The sequence below is a fragment of the Haliotis rubra genome, unplaced genomic scaffold, assembly GCF_003918875.1.
Source record: "Haliotis rubra isolate DU_JTF1 unplaced genomic scaffold, ASM391887v1 Scf54, whole genome shotgun sequence".
Classification (NCBI taxonomy): Eukaryota; Metazoa; Mollusca; class Gastropoda; order Lepetellida; family Haliotidae; genus Haliotis; species Haliotis rubra.
Window position 1 is genome coordinate 2,409,930 of NW_025767235.1, and position 7,769 is coordinate 2,417,698.

Sequence of the window (7,769 nt, forward strand, 5' to 3'; positions counted from 1 at the left end):
CCTGATAAAACATCTATGTCCTCACGTTATGACAAATTTATGAGAACACATTTTGACACATTTATGTGAACGCGTTATGACACATCTATCCCTAAAGGTTATGCCACATCTATGTGAACACCTGATGACACATCTATGTGGAGACGTTATGACACATTTATGTCAACGCGATATGACATATCTATATGTGAACACCTAATGACACGTCTATCTCGACACGTTACGACACATCAATTCACACACGTTATGACACATCAATTCACACACGTTATGACACATCAATGCACACACGTTATGACACATCAATGCACACACGTTATGACACATCTATGTGGACACGTTATGACACATCTATGTGAACACATTTTGACACATCTATGTCGACACGTTATGACACATCCATGTGATCACATTTTGACACATCCATATCGACACATTATGACACATCTATGTGAACACATTTTGACACATCAATGCACACACGTTATGACACATCAATACACCCACGTTATGACACATCTATGTGGACACGTTATGACACATTTATGTGAACACATTTTGACACATCTATGTGGACACGTTATGACACATCTATGTGGACACGTCATGGCACATCTATGTGGACACGTTATGACACATCTATGTGAACACATTTTGACACATCTATGTCGACACGTTATGACACATCCATGTGGACACATTTTGACACATCTATGTCGAGACGTTATGACACATCTATGTGGACACGTAATGACATCTATATAGACACGTTATAACATCCATGTTAGAGATTTACACACGTATGTCTGTCAATACACATGACCAATATTACCTTTACTGAGACACTATAAGAAACGTACGTAAAATGTTTAAGACATGCAATGTTAACATTCTGAATTTTCAGCTTTTTGAAACTACAAAACTACACGTGACCACCCCCACAAGACCATAGTGCTCGTGTATGGTATACTAATTTTCTTTCCTTTCACAAACATCAGACGCCGTATATAGTTGTAATAAATTGAATCGGCTACAAAATCCCCTTCTATGGGGATAAAATCCCCTTCTACTGACTGGATGCTAAAATAGGCCTCTTGTTGAAAGGAATGACACTTTTCGCCTCTACAGTTAATGACCCCGATACGTTCATTTATGATGCTGAGATGCGAACACCATGGTGTCTGATACTATGATGTAGCTCAATCCTTGAAACTCACCACAAACACCATGGTGTCTCATACTCCGGCATAGCTCAATCCTTGAAACTCACCACAAACACCATGGTGTCTCATACTGAGGCATAGCTCAATCCTTGAAACTCACCACAAACACCATGGTGTCTCATACTCCGGCATAGTTCAATACTTGAAACTCACCACAAACACCATGGTGTCTCATACTGAGGCATAGCTCAATATTTGAAACTCACCACAAACACCATGGTGTCTCATACTGAGGCATAGCTCAATCCTTGAAACTCACCACAAACACCATGGTGTCTCATACTGAGGCATAGCTCAATCCTTGAAACTCACCACAAACACCATGGTGTCTCATACTGAGGCATAGCTCAATCCTTGAAACTCACCACAAACACCATGGTCATACTGAGGCATAGTTCAATGGCATCACCTCAATTCATGGTTCTTGCATACACTAACCACAAACACCATGGTGTCTGATACTATGGTGTAGCTCAATCCTTAAAACTCACCACAAACACCATGGTGTCTCATACTGAAGCATAGCTCAATCCTTGAAACTCACCAAAACACCATGGTGTCTGATACTATGGTGTAGTTCAATCCTTGAAACTCACCACAAATACCATGGTGCCTCATACTGACACCTGTACAACAAACTCTGACCCCCATTCTGCTATTAGACACAGTTGGTGTTGGTGTTTATGTATGGTACTTACGACTATTGTAGCGCTAAGAGAGCTTCGAAAATATCGGCCCAGGTTTGCTATGGTTGATGGATGACAGCCAACGATAATTGCTTAGATTATTGCTCATGATGTAACTCACTGGATTGTCTGGTCCAGACTCGATGATTTACAGACCGCCGCCATATACCTGGAATATTGCTGAGTGTAGCATAAAATAACAAGCAAGCAATCAAAACAGTTGCTGTTTAGCAAAAAGGTAATGTTAATAGTTACTGTTGTGGAATGCTCTGTTTCAAACTATGCACTGGTTTACAAAGGAAAATCAACCAAATACTTATCTTGGGGATTAAGTGGCATTGTATGATTATAAGATAAAGCGACGTAGATGATACAAAAGAATACACCACGTATTTGTGTGTGGCGTTCGTATAGCTTTGAAAGCGTATGTCCACTTCGCGAGATTGATCTCCCTTAATTCGGTTATCTCCCTTTATATTTTCTTCGCGTTTTGTCACCCTTGCTACTGAGTTGTGCCCTAGGGGAGGTGTTTGTTCAGATGTTCCAACCAACACTATACACAGCTAGCCTTCCAAACTAGCCGCTCTCCGTCCGACAGCAGTGTTTACACGGCCACCCACACCCTGGTAGAGTTTGGACGAGGCATTTCCCCCAACCCCCTCCGCCAGCACCCCGGGCAGAGCTGTCAGAGAGTAGTCTTATCTTCGCCCAGTTCGAGTGCCTGTCTCTCCAGTGGATGGGGGGATATATCGCTTTGATCGAGCCACGGTGACTGAGGGTGTGGTTTGCTAGTCCGTCTTCTACACCATGAACCGTTAAGACAAATCTTAAGAATACATAAGAATAATTTGTTATTTTTGCTTGTATCAATGTTTGAACAATTTCTTTATTCTAATCAAATATGGAAAATCAGCTTTTCATATTGAAGAAATTGTGTTTATACTGTTAAAAGTCCCTGAATCCGATATTTTCAGACATTATATGAAGCACATCATGTTTTTCGACATTGGCTGAACTTGTGAAGATACACAATATATCAAATATACATGTTCTGTTTTTGTTGTTAAACCAGGTTTTCCACAGTGGGCATCTGTTTGTGCGTCAGTGATATGGCCTGCACTATCAGCTTCTGACAGTTGAAACCACATAATGAGGCGCACATTGAGGTGTTATCGGATGCACCGAAGTAAGCACTATTTGAAACTACAAAAAGGATCACTTGTCTGACGTAAAGAGCAGATATCCTTCATTTCTACTTGTTGATAACATGTTTTAACGGGCTGTGTTTAAGATAAGAGAGCAAATCGATTCGCTATCAGACTACTCCAGTTGCTTGTGCTTGTCTAACTAGCCATCGCAAACATAAACAGCGACATAACACAATCGACGGATGTGGGGGAGAGTGTAAAAACAGGATCCCCATTTACACGAATATGGAATAAATAGCTTGATTTGGACGGCATTGTTGTTCCTAATGAGAACAATGTGGTCCCTTTTAATTACTTCACCTTAATTTGCCCGACGGATCAGGGACAAGCGCTAATGGCCAGGCTCCGGACCACACAGTCAGCGAATCAGTGTGGTCCGATGTATGATGATGCATGTGGTTGCCGGAATTCCTCGGAATACAACTGAGTAAAGGGATCGAGAGCCGTAAGAGACAGACGGTGGAGATGGTTACAGGATGATGGTATTTTCTTGGTCGGTTTGTCCTAAAAACTTCACAGAAATAACATTATAGATTAGCTACACAAAATATCGCAGTAACAAAGAACACCACATGTGTTAAATTTTTAAATAAATAGCCAAAGCTTATTTAACTTATCGCGTGTTTACATGAAAGAGTAACTGTAACTGAATGACTATTTTTCATTTCAGAGAAAGGAAAACATTTCTCCATGACTAATTGTTTTATCGAAATTAATTTTCTTCGAAGGTGTTGTTAAAACTTACACACATATGGTAAAGAAATTGTCAGTGGAAGGGCTATAAGCGACTGTATGTATATGGTATTACGAAGATTTCTCTCTGAAATGTAAGTACGAATCATTTATACAGGCTTTAAGTGTGTATATGTAGACTTTTTGCTTAATGTAAGGGCACTTTGGTCAGAGTTGGCAGTGGGTTGTTGTTTTTTCCGTGTGTATAAGGAGCCTTTTGACACTCGCACGTGTCCAATTTACGCTCATTAGATTAAAAAGAAATGCTGTTACATATAAGAATCACCACTAATTTTGTACACATCCTCAAGTTCCTATCACGTGTATTGTTTTCAATAAACTTGTATTGTACAGCATCCCAAAATGTCAGAATGATCACTTTGAAAACGAGCACTCAACCGGTATATATCAAAGGATGTTTTGCCAGTATATCTTCTGTAGGAAATGAATGTGCCGGGCCAGTATTTAGAAATGATGTTTAGTGTTTCACTTGTTTGCCTTCGTGCAGTTCTACATGGGACCTTGAGTTATAAACATGTCACAGGCTTCAGTTATATAACGAGTAATCGCCATGTAAAACCTGCTTGCAATATCAAATATAACAAAACATTTGAAAGCATGACTGTACTGTTATCTCTTTGAATGAAACTGAATGCTTAGTTCCCTTGATGGGATATAGAATAACTGTATTCTCCCACCCACAAGCGTAGATAATCTCACATCCATGAAACCAATACACCGGCGAGGGTGTCTGCTATGTCTATCATGGTAGTACGTATCACTAGTCTAGTGTATCGCTGACTACATAAAACAGAGAAATGCCAGAGAAAGTTTATCTGTTTGGTCACAGCTATGATTTAAAACATGTTACATGTCGGTGTATAAGAATATTAGTATTTTTTTCTGTGTTCACTTTATTTCCACAGAAGCTAGTTTGATCCAGAATAGATGCCTAGTACCCGTTACAGGACTAAAACTAGGATTGGGTGGAATCTTCAAGTGGTCTGGTTGGTTGTCATCGTTAGTTGCAGCAATCAGTCTCTCGTTAGACTGACTAGGACTCAATTATTTACAAGCCGCCACTGGATTAAAGCTGAATGACATGAAACAAATCACACTTGGTCTGTATATACTAACACGGTAACTTCCGTGGGCCAGGGATACGAGAGAGATCGAGAGTTCGATCCCCGACTGCCAATAACAGACGGTACTTGATGTAACCAAGTCTGGCTCTCGGCATCAGTGGCATAAAACAAAGATTGGTCGTTTCGGGGTCAGAATACTACGATTGTTAGGGGAATCCTTACTGTGTCTGTGTAGGTTATCTATACTGTGCCTGTGTGGGTTATCCATACCGTGCCTCTGTAGGTTATCCATACTGTGCCTGTGTGGGGTATCTATACTGTGTCTGTGTAGGTTATCCATACTGTGCCTCTGTGGGGAATCCTTACTGTGCCCGTGTGGGGTATCTATACTGTGTCTGTGTAGGTTATCCTTCCTGTGCCAATGTGGGTTATCCATACTGTACCTGTGTGGGGTATCCATACTGTGCCTATATAGGTTATCCATACTGTGCCTATGTAGGTTATCCATACTGTGCCTATGTAGGTTATCCATACAGTGCCTATGTAGGTTATCCATACTGTGCCTGTGTGGGTTATCCATACTGTGCCTATGTAGGTTATCCTTACTGTGTCTATGTAGGTTATCCATACTGTACCTGTGTGGGTTATCCATACTGTGCCTGTGTGGGGTATCTATACTGTGTCTGTGTAGGTTATCCATACTGTGCCTCTGTGGGGAATCCTTACTGTGCCCGTGTGGGGTATCTATACTGTGTCTGTGTAGGTTATCCTTCCTGTGCCAATGTGGGTTATCCATACTGTGCCTCTGTGGGTTATCCTTACTGTGCCTATGTGGGTTATCCATACTGTGCCTCTGTGGGGAATCCTTACTGTGCCTATGTGGGTTATCCATACTGTACCTGTGTGGGTTATCCATACTGTGCCTATGTGGGTTATCCATACTGTGCCTGTGTGGGTTATCCATACTGTGCCTGTATGTGGGTTATCCATACTGTACCTATGTGTATCCATTATCCATACTGTGTCTGTATGTGGGTTATCCATACTGTGCCTATGTAGGTTATCCATACTGTCTGTGTGGATTATCCATACTGTCCAAACCTATGTAGGTTATCCATCATACTGTGCCTACCTGTATGGGTTATCCACTGTGCCTATTTTCCGTTCCGTTATCCACTGTGGGTTATCCATACTGTCTATGTGGGTTATCCATACTGTGCCTATGTGGGTTATCCATACTGTGCCTATTAAGTTATCTATGTGGGTTTATCCATATTGTGCCTGTGTGGGTTATCCATACTGTACCTGTGCCTATTGTGTCCGATACTGTACCTGTGGTTATCCATACTGTGATCCAATATGTAGGTTATCCATACTGTGCCTGTGTAGGTTATTCTTACTGTGCCTATGGGTTATCCATGGGTTATCCATGCCTATGTGGGTTATCCATATCCTGTGCCTGTGTAGGTTATCCATACTGTGCCTGTGTTATCCATACTGTGGGTTATCCATACTATGTGGGTTATCCATACTGTGCCTATGTAGGTTATCCATACTGTGCCTATGTGGGTTATCCATACTGTGCCTATGTGGGTTATCCATACTGTGCCTATGTGGGGTTATCCATACTGTGCCTATGTGGGTTATCCATACTGTGCCTGTGTGTGTGGGTTATCCATACTGTGCCTGTGTGGGTCCATATCCTTATGTGTGCCTGTGTGGGTTATCCATACTGTGCCCATGTAGGTTATCCATACTGTGCCTGTGTAGGTTATCCATACTGTGCCTATGTAGGTTATGCCTATGTGGGTTATCCATACTGTTGCCTGTGTGGGTTATCCATACTGTGCCTGTGGGTTATCCATACTGTGCCTCTGTATGTGGGTTATCCATACTGTGCCTATGTAGGTTATCCATACTGTGTGCCTGTGTGGGTTATCCATACTGTGCCTGTGGGTTATCCATGCCTGTGCCTATGTGTGGGTTATCCATACTGTGCCTGTGTTATCCATACTGTGCCTGTGTAGGTTATCCATACTGTGCCTGTGTGGGTTATCCATACTGTGTGCCACTGTGCCTGTGTGGGGTTATCCATACTGTGCCTATTATGTGGGTTATCCATACTATGCCTGTGTGGGTTATCCATACTGTGCCTGTGTGGGTTATCCATACTGTGCCTGTGTGGGTTATCCATACTGTGCCTGTGTGGGTTATCCATACTGTGCCTGTGTGGGTTATCCATACTGTGCCTGTGTGGGTTATCCATACTGTGGGTTATCCCTGTGTTAGGTTATCCTGTGGGTTATCCTGTGCCTGTGTGGGTTATCCATGCTGTGCCTGTGTGGGGTTATCCATACCTTTATGCCTGTGTAGGTTATCCATACTGTGCCTATGTGGGTTATCCATACTGTGCCTGTGTGGGTTATCCATACTGTGCCTATGTGGGTTATCCATCCATACTGTATCCTATGTGGGTTATCCTATACTGTGCCTGTGTGGGTTATCCATACTGTGCCTGTGTGGGTTATCCATACTGTGCCTGTGTGGGTTATCCATACTGTGCCTGTGTGTGGGTTATCCATACTGTGCCTATGTGGGTTATCCATACTGTGCCTGTGTGGGTTATCCATACTGTTATCCTGTGTGGGTTATCCATACTGTGTCTGTGTGGGTTATCCATACTGGGGTGCCTGCTGTGGGTTATCCTTATGTGCCTGTGTGGGTTATCCATGTGCCTGGGTTATCCATACTGTTATCCATGTGTGTTATCCATACTGTGGGTTATGTAGGTTATCCATACTGTGCCTGTGTGGGTTATCCTGTACTGTGCCTGTG